The following is a 17,800-nucleotide window of genomic DNA, read 5'->3' as shown; positions in this document are numbered from 1 at the left end:
TAAATTTAGGCGATTTTAGAACCGTTAAACCCCAAAATTTGAATTTAGGGGTTTTTTATTCGACTTGTTTTCATGAATCTATTTGTTTGTCGTTCTGACATGTTTAAGCAATATATTGCAACAAATTTCATGTAAAGTGACAAAGTATTGATCCTGTATGAGCATGCCAAGCGTATATATTTTTTTTGTTCTAATTTTGACTTTGTACTTGAACTTTATTGCTCGCATAGGACTATACTTGTTAATTTTAATGTAAATTGAAGTGTTTAGAACAACAATTATGCAATAGAATTATCAATGAAATTTTGAACCTGTAGAATAGCATGAATTTGTTCTTGCGACTCATGTTTATTATTATATTTTTTTCATGCGTAAGTTGCAAAATTGGTTTTATCAATGATAAATATAACCGATGGTTATTATTATTCACTTATAAAACTATGATCTCAAGATTCGCACAGAACTAGTTAGTTTAGGAAGACATCATCGAACTAGAGTAGTTTGGCTATACTTCGGGCTTTTGAGCCCCCATTTTATGTTATCGAATATTGTAGCCCCTACTGTTGGGTGACTTCGATGACTTGTTTGTTTTTAATAATTAGACCCTTTCAAGTTGCTTGAAATGGGTCTGAAATCCCGTGTTTCGTCTTATTATGATAACGACTAGGATCTTGGAAACGATTAAACTAGTGTGTTTAAATCGTTTTTTGACCATTCTTATTTTTAACAAAGAAATTTTTCTATGTCTAGTAATATTGGTCATTCATTAGAACAAGTAAGAGGAAAAATGAAATGTTGTTCAAAATTTTTTTCATCTATTCTTGCTACTTTTGTATTCTTTCTTTTAAGTTCAAATTTTGTCACTGTTTTGAATCTCGAGAAAGTAGATGTTATCCTCCTTGAGAAATTCCAATGTGTTCAACAATGGAGAATAATTTTAAATGAAGACTCCTTAATTTTAAATTTAGGAGTCTTTGTTTACATTCTAACTCATGAAATCGTTGGTCTTATATTAATAATGTGTCTTGATACAATTTTAATAAATGATTGAGTACTAAACTTTCATATGAGCAAGTATGATTTTGTTTCTTTTGCTCTATACTAGTCATACTCTCTAATCTCTAGAGTAAATTGAAGTATTGAAACAACAACTTTGCACTAAGATTAGTTTTTGAAGTTAAACTTGAAAATGGCTCGAGTATGTAACCTGTTTAATGGCCAAGTTCGGTTGCAAAATTAGTTTTCAAAGGAACAACATGATTATTATATAATTTTGATACATTTGAAAATTGTAAGGCTCGAGAACTACGTAAACCATTTGTAGTTTAGGCGATTCTCGAAAGTAGCTCGAATGACATGAATATCTCATTTTGTTTTTTTGTTGATATTGGAGCCCCCATTTGTCGGGTTATGCGTATTCTTGCTATTTCACAAGTCTTGGAGCCCCGATGTGTCGGGTTATTTTGCATTCTTGCTATTTTGTAAGTTTTGGAGCCCCCAATTGGGGGTAAATTCTAATGACTTGCTATTGTTTAGGCCATTCATATGATATTGAGATGGACCTGTGTATATATCATATTTTTGTTTTTGAAATATTTAGGACAGTGATATGGCTTTCACATTTTAGTTAAAGTTATTTTCAAAAAAGCAAGTTAATTTTTTGTTTGTTTATAGACCAAAAATATTGTGTTTAAGGTTTAGTAATCTTACCTAATGTCTAAACGTTTGTAAAGATCATTGCAGTGATTTTATTCTTCAAAGTTGATTTAGAACATCAAATATTTTCTTTGTTCTTGTCAATCTTTTATTTTGGTCTTGTAGGTGAATCGTTTACCATCCCTTAGCCAATAAGCAAGAACAAGTTCGAGTTAAGAAGAAGTCGAATCTTAATTCATTCGTTTTGGAAATATTTATGTATATACATGTATTATCCAAACGGTTATTGAGAATCTGAAAATTTATTTATTTTGAGAAAAAAAAAATTCATAATGGAAATTTTGAATACTTTTTTTATTAGAAACATTTTGTTTTGAACAAGAATTCAAAATTTGAAAAGGGTCCAATAGTTTGTTTTCAAAAGCAACTTTTTCTAGTAGGCAAAAATCATAATCATATTATTTTCAAAACTTGACCCAAAATGGAAAGAAAAGTCTAGCTCGTAATTGAGTATGACTTTTTTGTCCAAGATTGATGAAGGTAAGTTGTAATTTGCATCTTATTTCAACAAAGGTATGAAAATGTGAGCAAACTTTTGTATATCCAATTTTGTCATCTCTCCCTTTTTATTGTTTGTCATCATTGTCATACTTTGATAATTGAATGTGAAGTTCTTCCAATTAAAAAGTGCCATAGTTTGATGGAGTGTTAGAATAATTAATAAAATCATTCGAATCACTTTCCAAAATATGGTCTTATTTCAAAATGAAAGTTGAGGTGAGACCTATATTTTTGTAGCCCCCAAGTGTAACCTTAGGTGGCTTTTGCAATTCATGTATACACATTCTAGGGGATGTTTCTCATGTTTATTTGAAGCCCCAAGGTTTGTATTTTTAATTTGTGGAATATTGCATATGTTTATCATGAATTGTTTGATCAAGTATCATAATTAATTATCTTAGTTAAATAATAGGAAGTGGTATTCTTCCCTTTGTCATTTAAAGTTATTAAGATGGTTCATAATAAGCTTTGCATGACATTGATTTCGCAGCATAAATAGCGTGTTCAAATATGTAAATAGAGAGAAGTGCGGATGTCCTGGATTTTTAGCCCCCAGTTTGATGCAAAGAGCAAAAAAATTATACTATTTTTTGAGTATTTTAGTTGCCAAATGGGAGGGATCATCCCGACTTACCCCTTAAAAATGAAATGAACAAAAAAGATGGATTTGTATAAAAAGGAAGGGGAATCCAACTTTCCTATAGAAGAATAAAGAAAGAGAATTAGACATGTTATCGAAAAGCAAGGATTATTGACTAAATATTTGAATCATCGTGATGACTTGGCAGTGAGGTATTCGTTTGATAGTGATAACGATCATTTTTTCATGTAGCGATCATGTTCAATTAATATTCCTCGCTTAGAGAAGATGGAGTATCCCACGTAGGCGGACATTTTAGTTTCTCATGACAAGTGAAAAGACCAATTCTCAAGAGTTCTAAAAGACATCTAAAGTTGACGTCGAGGCTGTCGATATATCAAATGAATTTATTGTATTAATTCTTTTTCTTTCTAGGCAATGTATATAGAACCTGAATTGCCTTGGTAATAAATAGCCCTTTTATTAAAGGAAAATAAGATGATTGTGTTTATTTTTTTTTTTAAGTAATAGTCATCTCATTTTTCTTTGGCAAAGGATATGGAAAAAATTTAATTTAGTTTGATTTGATTATTTTACTAACATGATGTAATCAAGCCAATGGCTATCAAATCATCCAAATCATTTGAATTTTTTTTATATGATCTTGTAATCATAACTCAACACTTCATGCATTTTATATACGGGCATGACTACTTAATAGTAGGTCCATATGTGCAAAGGCCTAATATTGGCCACTTTTTCATGGAATGATGATTTTGGTATATGGGTATGGTCTACCTCAAGGAGGGCCTTTCTAAGGTCGTAACGTGGCTAGGCTTGGGGTTATGAACAATGGACAGGCTCAAGTATACTCCCAAATTCCTTTACATTTGGTGCTTATCAAATTAGTTACTTTTTGCTTTGCGTGACAACTCCTACATTAGGTGCCTTTTCCTTGTCGTCATTTCTCCTTTCTTTTTTTTTTTTGACAAGTTTCGTTTTGGGTTTAAAATGATTTTTCTTTTTTCTTTTGCATTTGATCTTTCCTTTTGGGTTTAGACTAACTTTGTGTCCCCCTCTTATGTTTCGTTCCCCCAATTTCCTGTTTGTATCTTTACACCATTCCCATCCCAAGGTATGGATTAATGTAGGTTGAATAACTAAGGCTCAAGTGACGGGGCTTAAAAGGGCTGCCAAAAGGATGGATTTTCTCTAAGGTTAAGAACATGGGATTATATTTATGTGGTTTCAAGTTGCCTCCTGTGTTGGTGAAATCATCATATCCTTTCTTTGTTGGCCTAAGATGGGCCTCTTTTCATTCAATACATCATGTAAGCCAAAGCTCATCAATATTCTTAAAGTGTTGTGCATGTATGCCTTTTGATATTGCCTGTTTGTATGTATACTTTTTATTTAATTCAAGTCAATAACAATAAAGATATTGAAAAGAGAACAAGATAGATGTACTTGAAAATATATTTTTTATTCATTTATTAATGAGAGTACAAAATAAGTAGATTCGACAGCGTGAATCTCTTAATCTATCATAAAAAACAAAAGGAAGGAACAAAACAAGACCTAGGGTGCTACATCTTGAATTGTTGGCAACTTCTTCATTTATCAAGTCCCTTTCTGAGAGAGTCTTGCCACTAGGTTGTGGTGCAAGCTCATAATTGAAGTACTTATTCCCTGAGTTAGCTAGAAGGACAAGTTTGTCCAAGGCCTCAACTCTTCCGGCTCTTGCTTTTTCTTGCAAAATGTTTTATTTTTCTTTTTCTGCTTTTATTTTAGCCATTCTGCTTTTTTATGAGCCTTCATTTGGGCTTCTTCTTCTCGTAGGGCCTTTAGATTTTGGAGTTCCTCTCTAAGTTTCTCCAATGCTGCTTTGTCACCCATGATTGGACTAGTATGCGGCTGTGGAAGATGATCTAGTAATGTGTATCACGGGAAATTGAGCGCGTTCACTTAAACCTTTTCTGCCAAACATTCAAACAAAGAACCAAAGTCAAAATGATTGTTTTATTTATTTTTTTTTTTTAATCCTTGTAATATGAATTCAATTTAAGCAAGTTTGTTGATGAAGAATGTAAAAAAAAATTACGAACAATCATTAATGGAATGTCATGATTTGTGTTGACTTCAACAAGGTAATCATATAATGATTTTACTTTAAATGAATTGTTTTCGAAAAAGGTAGAAGAGAAAGTAAAAAAAGTTGGATTGAAAATGCTCATCAAATTTTAGGAATATTAATCAACCCGAACATACTCCTTCTAATGATCATATATACTATAGTATTTGTTGATCATCTAGATTACAATAGAGATCAATATTGTTTTTTTTTAATTTTTTTTTATTATGATTCTCATATTGCTTATCTTCAAAGGATAATATATTACTATTTGTTTAAAGAGAATGATGGCCTTCGAATGTAAAATCCAAGAAATAATATATTACTATTCATTATATATTTTTTTTGTATCATACTCTTTTTTTTTTTTTTTTTTTTATATATTTTGTTATTATTTTTTGTTATTTTTTTTAAGAACGACATATCTTTTTTTTTCGTTCTATTTCTCTGTCTCTCTTTTTTTATTGTGAGGCAATCATCCCAAGTAAAGTTCTCGGGATTTTCTTTTTAAATCACTGAAGAGGTAAATAAATTATACTCTCAAATCAAGGTTGACCAATTACAACTAAAAAATAATGAAGACGAAAATAGGCACGTTTAAGAATTAACATATTGATCACGTCCTATTAAGAGATGCGAACTTCTAATGACGAGTCTCACAAGATGTAATGTCATTAGCTCAATTATAAAGTACGTACACAGATCACCATAATAAAAAATAGTATCGCGCACAATTTTCCGTCTTGCGCTAAGGTGGAAAGTGCATCTTCAAAAGTAGCATCTACCACATTGCAAAGTTTTTTTATTTTTTATATTTTTTTATTATTATTTTTTTTTTACGAAAACGTAAAAAGAACGATAAAAAACATGTTTTCCGAAAAAAGACAATCATAGTAAAAGTTAGACAACGTTGTTAGCTAAAGAGATATTTTTAACACCTACTTAACGATTAACCTTGAAGCAGTAGTATCGTTTTCTCCGTATGATATTGCTCGTAATGAGACAAAGTAAACGCTGAAGAGTGGGCGCGCGCAAGACATAATGTTGTGCGAAGGTGCTGCGCGCAACCTCTGAACTTGCACTAGAAGGGCGCGCGCAACTTTGACCGTTGCGCGTGCCACCTTGTAGGTTTGACAAATTTTTTTATTTATTTATTATTTTTTTTTAAGTTTTTATTTTTATTTTTATTTTTTATTTATTTTTTATTTTTTTTTATTTTTTTTTTGCGAAAACGCAAAAAGAACGATAACAAATTTTATTTTATTTATTTAATTTTTTTTTTTGTCGAACCATAATTTTTGCGAATTTTTTTTTATTATATCTCTAGGTAACAATGTTGAAATTAGTTAGATTAGAGACGAAGCACATATTCATGTAGTGAAAAAAGCACATAAAAGGAACCGTCAAAGCATACAATGTCATTCTAAGGTCAAGGCTTGGGTGTCCAAAGGTACCATATTTTAAGGGACGATGCACGAATCAATCACTCAACGTGTTGACCCACGACATCCCTCCAAACATTTTGTTGGCGATATGGGTGGGATGATTGTAATTGATTTTGGGATAGAAGCCTAGTGTTGGCAACCCCTAGTCAATGAGCCAATCCCCAATGGTTAAATTTTGCTATGATTATGCATGATGCAATGTTGCTTGTTTGATTTTAACTTTTGTGAAAAAGGAAGATATTATGCGTTCGAGTCTCGCTCTCTAACTAGAGATTATCCAAGTTAGTTCTCGTTACAATCCATAGGCAACCTAGTGTTGGAAACCTTGAACCATAACTACGAACTAATCTTGTAACCTCTAAGTCCCCAGTGGAGTCGCCACTGTAAGGAGGGTGATCCCATCGTAAGGGGGTCCTTCCTTAGATGCCCATTGGTCCTTTAGAAGCCTAGGACTTTACACTTGTTAGGGTGTAGTAGGATTTGAATTCGTGACTGTTTGGGAGACCTTGATTAGAAATGATACTCTCATCACGCTTTTTTGTAAGAAACAAGTAGGAGTCGCCAATGAGTTTTAGGAAAACTCATAAACCTCGTTCATGCCTTTCTTCCATGTGGAGTTCATGGAATAATTAGCACGAATCATAAGTTTACCCATGCCCAAATTGGTCTACATAAACCAGAAATGAGTTCGGGAGAGAGGGTACTAAGATAACGTTCCCTTTAGAGGGGAATCGCTATCTTAGCCATAGTACAGCCTCTACTAGCTCTTCCTCTTTCACAATTTCATTACCAAACAATATATACAACGTGATACCTAAAGACTAAGTTAGTTTTTTTTTATTTTGAAGCATTAGTCCCTAAGGAATTACATTGCAAAAGTCGTTATTCTTTGTTTAATCAATATTCGTGAAAAGAACAAACTAAACAATATTTGCCTTGTCTTAAGTGATAAAACAACAATTAATTATCAAATTCTATTCTTAATTAACAAAAGAATACTATGTGAATTAATTAATTTAAAGTTTGTTTAAAGTGATCAAACAACACTATTTATTCAATTTAAGTTATTTAAACAATAAAGGAAAAGTGATCAAACAACACTATTTATTTAAAATAGCTTAACATCATTTCCTAAGTTATTTAGTTATTTATTGAAAAAATAGCTTAACAGCTACCTCAAGTTATATTTTCTGTTATACGCTAAATTTTTACCTCAAGGATAAAAATTAGCAAAATAATAGAATTATTTCAAGTACTTAGTTTCTCCATGACAAACTAATATTAAAGTTCTCCTAATCGCATGATACTATGTTCTCCATGACTATATAGTACATACACAGAAAAACAGAGCATGTTTCGAAATTGCACAAAAATAATAGATCGTCACATCATAGCATATTTTACAAGATCTATAACCATTATATCATCATTTCAAGTGCAAAGAAACAACAAGAATAACAAGAACACCATTTTACACACAAAGTAGTACCAAAAATGGTGATTTGCTCATTTCTTCACCAAATCATGTAAACTTAGTCTTCAATTGTTCATAAACTAACATAGATTCATATATATACAAGCTAATTCATGGCAAGAATTTCGACATAAAAGCTCAAAATTAAAGATAAAGGCAAGAAAACTTACATGGAAATTTGTAGGAATTCGAAAATGGGGAAGTTTGCAAAAGTTTTGAGTGAAAATGAAGAAGACATGAGTGAATATAGCTCGAAAAAACCGCAGCAAGGAAGTCGAACAGCAGCACCGAGAGCAGCTCAACCACCGTGACATGGTCTTCTATGCCGTGACACGATAACAGTCGTCGTGTCATGACCAAGACCAACGCAACGCGGTAAAAATGGCGACGACAAACTCGAACAGCAGCAACGACGGAACAGAAAACCTTCTCAAGTACACCGTGACACAGTTCTTCACACCGCGACACGATTTAGGCTTCGTGCCACGGTATAATTCTACTGCGACGTGGTAATTTGAGCAAAAAAACAAAAAAAAAAAAGAAAGAGATTGAGAAGGGCAAAAATGGTGATCTCAAGAATGTGCAGCAGCAACCAAATTAACTGAAGAACCAGGCAGGCGAAAACCTAAATTTAAAGCCCCGTGCCACAGCTTTATTTCCCGTGCCACGGTAACCGTTGACGTGTAATGGTATACTTGACGTGGCGTGGTGATTTAGCTAGTCAAAGGCACAAAAATCTATGACTCGGTGCACGCACGAATCTATCAGCGAATATTTCTGGCACAGTTGAGTAATTCAGCAGTAAAAAAAATCCCGTGTCATGGGATATATACCGCGTGACGGGAATAACTCTCGTGACTGAAAGGAATAGTGTCCTTCGAACAAGTATATTATTCTGATAGTGTGTGTTAAGAATTATTAGGAAGCTAATATCTTTAGTAAGGTAAAGTGATCGGAATGCCTTGGTGGAGGCCGCTTTCGAGCAGTAATATTAATGCATAATTAATATTACAGCTTAATCTTGACTAAACCCTTTGGGTCACACCCAAGCAACTAATGAGCCGAAACGACAAATTAATTCGGAAGTAATTAATGAGTCGACCGAGTAATTTATATTTAAACGTCGGAAATTTGAGCTTGAAGCGTCGAAACCGAGCGTCAGAGAATCTCAAATGTCGAGCCAAAATTTAGGAATTGGCGAGACTAAAAAATGCTTCAAGTAACAAGCAAAAACCCTAGCCACGCAAAAACAAGGGAAGCGCGCCAAATATGAGTGTGTCACGTGGCAGTACACATGGCAGCACGCCATGTGGCAGCACATGTGGCAGCGCACGTGGCAGCCACAAAGTAGCAGCAGCCACGTTGGCAGCCACCACTAGCAGCCACGTTGGCAGCCACCATGTGGCAGCGTGCCACATGGCAACACGCCACGTTGGTTGCGCGCCATGTGGTAGCATGCTACGTGGGTAGTGCGCCATGGTGGCAGCGCATGTGGCAAGGGGGTCGTGGACCCGGGTGACGGGTCATGGTTACGGGCCAAAAGAAAGTGGCCAAACCGAACCCAACTTGGGGCTCAAGGTTGGGTGACACATGGTTAGCTCACAATGCATGTGAGTTGCCTTGGGGACCAAGTGGGAAAGTGGTCCTCACCTAACCATGTGACACTTGTTACTTGTTCCTTGGTTTATTTAACTAAGGGTTGAATTCATCAATCTTTCCATGTGGGATATTTTTGTGAAAAAGTCCAACGCCACTACTAGAAAATCCGTCCTTTTTAGACGCTTTTCAAGCTATTTTTCGACGCTGAAAAGCTTCAAAAAAATTTTTCTCGACGCTTCAAAAAAGCGTCGAAAATATGTGAGTCGAGAAATTTAGACGTCATAAAAAAGCGTCGCAAATCTCAATGCTATAAGACGTCCAAATTTTTATACGAAGCGTCGAATTTTGCAATTTTGGTGCACTTTCTCAAGTTATCGACGCTTTTTTGTGTCTAAAACCTCAAGTTTTGCGACGCTTTATTGTGTCCATAGTCTTATATATTAGATGTTTTTTATTTTGGCAACGCTTATTTTTGTCTATATTCTCATTGTTTGTGGCTTTTTTTTTGTCCAGATTCTTTACAAAAATATCTAGAATATAATTACGTAACAAAAATATCTAAAATATAATTACCTAAAAAATTATTTTACTAGTATTACCAATATATACACAGCAAAATAAAGCCAGTTTTTTTTATTGCATATAAATATGTTATAGTACATGTACAATATCTTATTGTAATGAGTTTTCTATTAGGTATTACAAGAAATATAATTCCAACCTATACTTCATTCAAGACTAGTAATAGTGGAACAAATCTACTCATTTCTTCACAAAAAAAAAAAAAAAAAAAAAAAAAGAAAAAAAAAAAATTTCAATCGATCTCCAATTAGCTGCTCCTTAATCTGCTTGCAAGGAGCGTAAAGCAAAGTTCATATTGTTTTGAATCATTGTTTGCCTTGAATTCACAGCACACCCTTTGATGTTTGTAGATCCTTCGGTAGGAACTAAGTGATTTAGTGTGGCCCGGTAAGACAGGCAACAACATCATCATGGACCAACAACATCAGCAACAATATTATGGAGCAACAACGCAAGGTGGAGCGACAACAGTGTGATCAGCATCCTGCAACAACAACATCAATCTTTCTACAATTTATTGTTCTAATTTTGGTGCTATAAGTGTTAAGAAGGAACAAGGATGTTGAGAAATATCGATGAGAAAATCTAGTTGAATAGTGGAGATGCATTACCAAGACAATAGATGGGATATTCCACTCAGATATCCCCACACAACCATTTATATTTCACACCGACTAGCTCAAACTAAGTCTTAAACTCATTAGTATGCAGATCGCAACTCCAAAAGATGAAATACAAGAAAAAAAGAGCTAGATAGCCAACATGATAACATGTACAATTTTTAAATAGTTACAGCACAATATCACTACAAATTACTATATGCAAAACATTATATTTTCAGCAAACTCAGATGAATACATCAAGGCTAAGCCTAGTACTTAAAACTTGTTTGATAACTTCACTACTATCATGCTTTTAAAAGAAAAAGCCTTTATTGTTGACCAATTGCACATTAATAAAATAAAAAAAAATTAAAAAACCAAAGGTCTAAGCAACAAATTACAGGTTACCTTATCAGGAAGGATCCCCCTCTTGAATCATTAGGCAAATATCTATGTTAGAAATCAACCGTGAACTGAAGAAGCACCAAAAGTGATGGTGTTGGGAGCATCACATCAGTTTTGAGTAATTTAATCATTTAAACTGAAGATAGACATTAAAATAGTAATATAAATATGCATTATTATAAGGCAATAACTAGAAGCCACCCTCTTGTTTCAGAATAAGGGTATTCAAGCATAAGAAACTAGCAATTAAACTGATGATAGAAATTTAACTCAAGAAAGAGAAAACAAAAGATTGAGGCACCTTTGTAGAAAAATTTGCCTCTATAAACTTTTTAGCAAGCTGAGCAGCATCAGAATTCGATGTTACACCTTCAAAATAAAGAAAAAAAGAATAGAAAACAATCATTAAAAGAAGCTGAGTTTAGTCATTTGGAAAATCTTTCTACTAGAGCTTTATAAGCACCTCTAATTATTACAAGGCCATCTAGCTTCAAAGTTGTGCACGAAGCTAGTGCAGCATTAATTTGCTCAGTTGAACCTTCTGTACCACCTGCAAGAGGCAAAAAGTACAATGGCTTTAGTAAATATCCTTTCTAATATGGCCACTAAGGCTCTTGCAAGAAAAATATTTTTTTATAAAATCTAAGAGATAGATCCTACTCCAATGCAGTTGTGATCAAACATCTACAACTTACATAGACTAGCTAAAAGAAAAAAAAATCACTCTATTGTCCATGTCACATTCTACATCTCAGTTCTCCGCTTCTCATAAAAGAGAACCATATATAAAGTAATGTCATAAACAACTTTATGCAAAAACATTAACGTAAAGGGATATGCAGCCTCCACTCAAGAGATACCAATCAATTGTCTACACATTTCCTATGGATGTAACCAACAACTGCACAGACAAAACATGGTGAACCACACTGAAGGACTGTAGCAACAAGGACATTATTGTTTCTACAACTTATAATTCTAATTTTGATGCTATTTGTGTTTAGAAGAAACAAGTGATGTTGAGAAATATCGATGAAAAATTCTAGTTGAACTAGAATCTGTTTCACAAAAATGTAAAGCTCAAAATTAAACACCGCAAAGATCAATCTTATGTACAAGAAATGCAATTTACCATAACTCTTCGGCAAAGTAGAGTTTTCAGCCTACAATTCTATGTAATAAGCCAACCTCTCAGTTAGGAAAATCTTGGAGTTGATATAACAGTTACAGTGTTGTCCTCAAGCTGTAATACTTATGGCATGTCTAAACAAAAACAAAAGCAAAACACTACCCAAAATTAATAACAGTTTACAATAATGGGAACATAGGGAGCATAAACAATTGGAACAAGCAAGCACTTCAAACAAGCAACATAGTTATAACGAAAGCAATATTTGAAAATTGAATTCATCCTAGCATAGTTATAACGAAAGCAATAACAAAAGCAAATCAATACAGCCAAAATAATGAAGCTGAGTATTTTAGAATCTAACACTAAATCTGAAATAATTCATCTGTAACTAAAAAAAAAGATTATCACCAAGAACTCTTCTTATTTAGAAAATTGAATTCATCCCAGCTAAGTTGAGAAATCACCAATAATAAATCACATCAAAGGAAAAAATAGAAAGCAAAGTTTCATATCAATTTCAGATATTACTACTCCCTAATCACCTATTAAGTTTATTAAGCTACGTAGCAAAAGAAAAACTATTACACTTATTTAATTAATTTAGAGAAAAAACTCTATGTAAAAGAATAAAAGAGGGGTTAAGTAGTGTGCATATTGAATTTAAATATCAGTCAAATACAATCAAATTCCACTAAACTAATCACCTCTTGTGGAAACGAATCAAAGTATACCTGCTCTATCCAATTAGAGTGATTAAGCCTAGCTATCAAACAGGCATTAGTAAAATAAAATTAGCATAGCCAACTGAAGTGATAACGGTTTAACACATAATCTGAACTTACATCGATCATAGAAATTTAACAACCTTTCATTATATCAATCCATATTAAATCACCAACCATATGAAACATAGACACATTGAATAATAACTTAACCAACCCAACACTATCTAGGTTCGGTTGATTGAATCAAAACTAATATTAATTCAATTAATAAACACAATTTAATCGAACATATAAATCTTCTATAGTGAACTTTTATAAATTGAGTCAAGAATGGAACTTGTAGTGAGTACTCTACTACACCACCTTATCGTATAATATGTTGTTGTTCAAGGAACTTAAGTTATTATCTTATCCCAAATAACTATTGCCACCAAGATCAAATAAGCTAATTAATACAACTTCTTACACGATTAATCTATATACAACTAATTTGTCAAATTACAAGCTCCATTAATTTCTAGCAATGTAAGCTCACGGAATCAAAATCATCGAATTTTAATAACATTTAAGTATAAGAAAACTAATAAACATATAGAAATCATAGAAAAGAAGCACTTCAACTAAATTATGCTTCAAACAGCACTAAACCCATCAAAATTGCGCTTCAGCTGTAATAAAAGGCTAATTTTTAAAAATTCAATTAAAAAAGTAGCACAAAAAAACCCTATAATATCTATTGTTCATGAATCAAACTCATAAATGACCATAACTTTTTAACATTATTAAAAATAAAATTATAAAAAAAATCCACGAAACTAGAAAAAAAATTGAATCCAAAAAAGAAAGGATACCTCATTATTATCGATGGTAAAAGGGACAAAATTGATTTCAATTGTAGATGAAGATCTGGATTTGAAATTGCTGTACCTCAATGCTAAATTGATTCAGAGATACGAAGATCTGAAATTTCAATTGATGTACCTCATTTCAAAATTAAATCAAAGGGACTATCTAAACTCGAAATTGATTAAGAGAGATTCAAACATTTGAATTTGAAACTGATGTAGAGTACCTCATTCGAGATTGATTAGTATAGCAACAAAGATCTGGATTTAAAATTCATGGCTCCATGAGTAGGTTTGTACTCTGAATGGAAGAGAGAAGAATAGTTAGGGTTTGTGTTTATCTTCAGCCGTTCATTTTTTCCCTAAATACGGCAGTCGTGGGTTTTTTATTCACGTGTAAGCATGTGCTTGTTGCTCTTGACACTTTTTGATGAGTGACATTTATGTCACTCTTAGGAAGTATTTTTAGAGTCATTTTCCCGTTTATTTTATCCTATTTTTCCTTTCTTTCTCTTGTTTTCTCTTAATACCACTTATTGTTTATTTTGGTTATTTTGTCGTGTTTTAGTTCTTTTCGTAGTTTTTAGTTTATTTTCGTATTTTATTTGCTTTTGATTTGTTATTTTTCGTTCTTTATTTTTCCTTGAAAGTTTTCTAGTTTACTTTTATTTATTTTAATTAGTTTTGAGTCTATTTTATTTCACTTTCTTTACTTGTATAATTTTATTTAATTTTTATTAGTTTAGTGTTATTTATCTTATTTTATTTTACTTTATTTTACCCTTTTTTTTTTTTTTTTTTTTTTTTTTTTTTTTTTTTTTTTATCTCTTAGTAATACCCTCGTGTTTTTGGTGTTCAGGTTGATTCTCGATTTTCAAGTCCAAATCAGGTTCAAGGTCCAAGGAACCAGCGGGATTTTCAAGAGGAGGAAGCTAAGCTCAAGGGAAGCTAGAGGAAGCATAAATCAGAAGAGGTTCGGCCGAACCTCCTGATGGTGTGGCCGAACCTACTCAGTGGTTCGGCCGAACGTTGAGGTAGGGGCAAGATGAAAATTGGCAATTTTGCAGGAGTGGCCGAACCACAGGAGTTCGACCAGACCAGGATCAGGGAAGTTCGACCGAACCTACCCATGGTTCGGCCGAACGTACCATGTAGTCCGGCCGAACCTACCCTTTAGCCCGGCTGAACCTTCCCATTTGTTCGGTCAGACCTCTCCTTTTATCAGCTGGCTCTGTACGGACTATATAAGGCCCATCTTAAAAACAATTCAAGAACTATCTATTCTACTCTCTAATTAGTTTTAGTTTTAGGTTAGGTTAGGGTTAGTCTTCATTGGTAGAGAGAGAAAGTGAGGTTTTCTTCATTAATAAACTTGGATTTTGAAGAAGGAGCTTGTTCAATCCTTTGTAGACCTTCATCTTCAATTAATGAGCAATTTCTTACTCTTTCTCTTTACCTTTGTTTTTTATTTTGTTTATTTGCTTTTATTTTTCTTCTTTGCTTATTAATCATGTTGATGCTTATTGATTTGATGATTGATATTGTTTTAAACATGATTTGTGAGTAGTCATCTAGCCAAGGGTGTGAGGATGGTGTAGTTGCTAATTGTTCATGCTTTTAATGTTGGGGTTATGTTAATGGTGATTAAAGTCTTTGCATGCTTGATATTCTTTGGTCTTTCTTGCAAGTGCACATTGTTAGTTGATCAAAGATGAGTCTTTACTAACAAGTAACGGAAGTTGACTTAGTTGAGATTCATTACTATCGATTGTTATTTAATAGTACCTCCTAGTATATGGTTCTAATGTGGAAACATAGAGGCTATGTTAGGAGAAGCCTATTGACCCCGGAAGGCGGCTCGATTGGACCCTTTACTTCGATATTCATGCATGCTTAGTTTACCATTGCTTTGCTTCCGTGTTATTGCATGATCAAGTGACATCTTCACCTACCCATTTCCCTTGGTGCGTTAATGTTTTATTTCTTGTTTTAGCATTTTTAGACTTTAGTTTATTTATCCCCTATTCCGGACTAGCTTAATTGTCGATAACATTTGGTGGTGTTTACCGTTCTCTGTGGTTCAACCCCTATACTTGCCTTATACTCGTATTAGGTTTGTTTAGGTTGTATAAATTGTATTTGATCTAGGGATAGACAATTGACGACGCGTTTATTCCCTTGTCAAATTGGCGCCGTTGCCGGGGAACGGCTTCCATTACCGTTATGTTATCTTATTGAGACTAGTCCATTGTATATTTTCTTTTAATTTGTTTTTGTTCTTTTTGTTTTGTTTGAAAAATGGCTTATATTTCTATTCCTCAATTTGATAATGAACCGTTTTGGGTGTATTTTAATAGACTTGAGGATTTCCTAGATGGTGTTAAAAGTTTAACCAAGGGTTATTATTGTGAAATCATCAATTTGGAATTAAATGAGAATTTTAGAGGAGTAGTTGATAATATGTTAAATGGTAAATTTCAAGACATGTCTTTGGATAAAGCTTGGGATTTCTATTCATGGTTAGCTAGGGATAATTATGATTGGGAGAGGCCAATCATAAGACTTATGTTCGGGATTCTCATGCTTTTAATGTTGATGCTAATTGTAATGATTTGTCTAATATGAATTCCCATGATGTGCTTGATGCTCCCCGTAGTAACCATGTAATTCATGATTTCAACTCCCCTCCCTCTATAGCTCAATGTAATGAGGTACATTCTAATGATGATGAAGTGCATGCTCTTTCTCATATTGCATCCAATTTTTGCATGAATTCTAAAGGTGTGCCCCATAGTCCCCTAGATGGTTCCAATGAGCAAGCTTTTGACTCGTCTATCCATGATGATTTGGACTCATTTGAGATTATGGCCCAAATATTTCTTAAGTTTCAAACGGTAGCCCATAACCTTATGAGTGAGTTCATTGATAAGGCTTCATTAGAAAAAGATGAGTTTGAGAGAAATTTTCCCCCATTCACTCTTGATTTTGAGATGGTAGGCCTTGAGAAATTTAAGGGAGATGTTGTTCAAGGTTGTGAAGAGGAGGTTGAGATTGATTACCTTGGAGTTTTTGAGCTCGAGGGAGATGTAGAACATGAGGGTTCTTCATTTGAGGATTCCATGATTGATTTTCATTCCCTCATTAGTGATGTGAGATCTTGTGATGAGGGATTAGCTACCCCTTTTTGCCTTTCTCATACACCTTTTTCCCAAAGGTTTAACCATATCTCCTACTATCCTTTGTTCCTCCCTTCTTTTCTCAAAGAACCTCTTAGGGATCCTCTTCCTATTCAAGCTTCCAAAGCCCCTAACTCTTTCATTGTTGATGAGGAACAGAGTTATAATGCCAACCAAAAAGATTTTTGTGAGGATTTTTCTTTTTCTTCTTCTACTTTTTCTTCTTATTTTCTTGATTTTTCTTTTGATTCTTTTACTTTTTCTTTTCTCCCTTCTCTCAAGCATAAAGTCTCCTTGTACTTTATGTTTGCTTGTCATATGAGCATCGCGTATGCTCTATTTCTTAATATGTTTGCCGGTGCATATGACAAGCTATTGCATTCTTTGTCGGGTTATTTACTAGATTGGTCATGCTTGGACGTTAAGCAAGCCTTTGCGGGAAGTAACCCGTGTTTTATTGCTTTCTTTTGTGTTTCTTATTTTTGTTTACTCTCTTGTCTATGTGTATAGGTACTCGAGGCATATACTCATGTGCAAGGATTTTGGATTGAGCTCCTTGAGAAGAAGCACAGCAATGATTGCTTGCATTTGGAAAAGCAACAAAGACGAGGAATTAGATGAAATTGTGGACAATGTGCTCAATTGCGGGTTTCAACACCCACCTCACATTTGGTTTACTCTTTCCTTCTTCCCTCATCTTGCATTTGCTTTCTTAATTGCATTTGGATCGAATGAATATGATTTGTTATGTGAATGTGTTTTCTTTCTTCCCCTCCCACCCACCCTTTGTGCCTTTATTTTGAGCATTGAGGACAATGCGCCATTCTAGCTTGGGGGAGTAGCTATTCGCTAGCTTGGGGGGGTTATCTATATCTCTTGGTGGTTTC

The 17,800-nt window shown here is 33.6% G+C and overlaps 1 long non-coding RNA gene across 2 annotated transcripts; it reads right to left on the bottom strand.

Moving 5' to 3' along the window:
- Nucleotides 1-10,052: 10,052 nt before the first annotated feature.
- On the bottom strand, nucleotides 10,053-14,104 carry LOC145639007 (uncharacterized). Of its 2 annotated transcripts, XR_014114792.1 has the most exons (7): nucleotides 13,965-14,104; nucleotides 13,744-13,852; nucleotides 12,168-12,298; nucleotides 11,499-11,585; nucleotides 11,337-11,404; nucleotides 11,039-11,171; nucleotides 10,053-10,512 (listed from the first exon to the last, which is right to left on the bottom strand). It is a non-coding gene; the product is annotated as an uncharacterized LOC145639007 (long non-coding RNA). The 2 variants fall into 2 exon arrangements; XR_014114791.1 differs by having other exon boundaries at nucleotides 10,053-11,171.
- Between the last annotated feature and the right edge of the window lie 3,696 nt (nucleotides 14,105-17,800).

This window comes from Chenopodium album, chromosome 7, assembly GCF_948465745.1.
Source record: "Chenopodium album chromosome 7, dcCheAlbu1.1, whole genome shotgun sequence".
Taxonomy (NCBI): domain Eukaryota; kingdom Viridiplantae; phylum Streptophyta; class Magnoliopsida; order Caryophyllales; family Amaranthaceae; genus Chenopodium; species Chenopodium album.
Note: the sequence above shows the minus strand (reverse complement) of the source record. Positions and strands in the feature narration are given on the sequence as shown.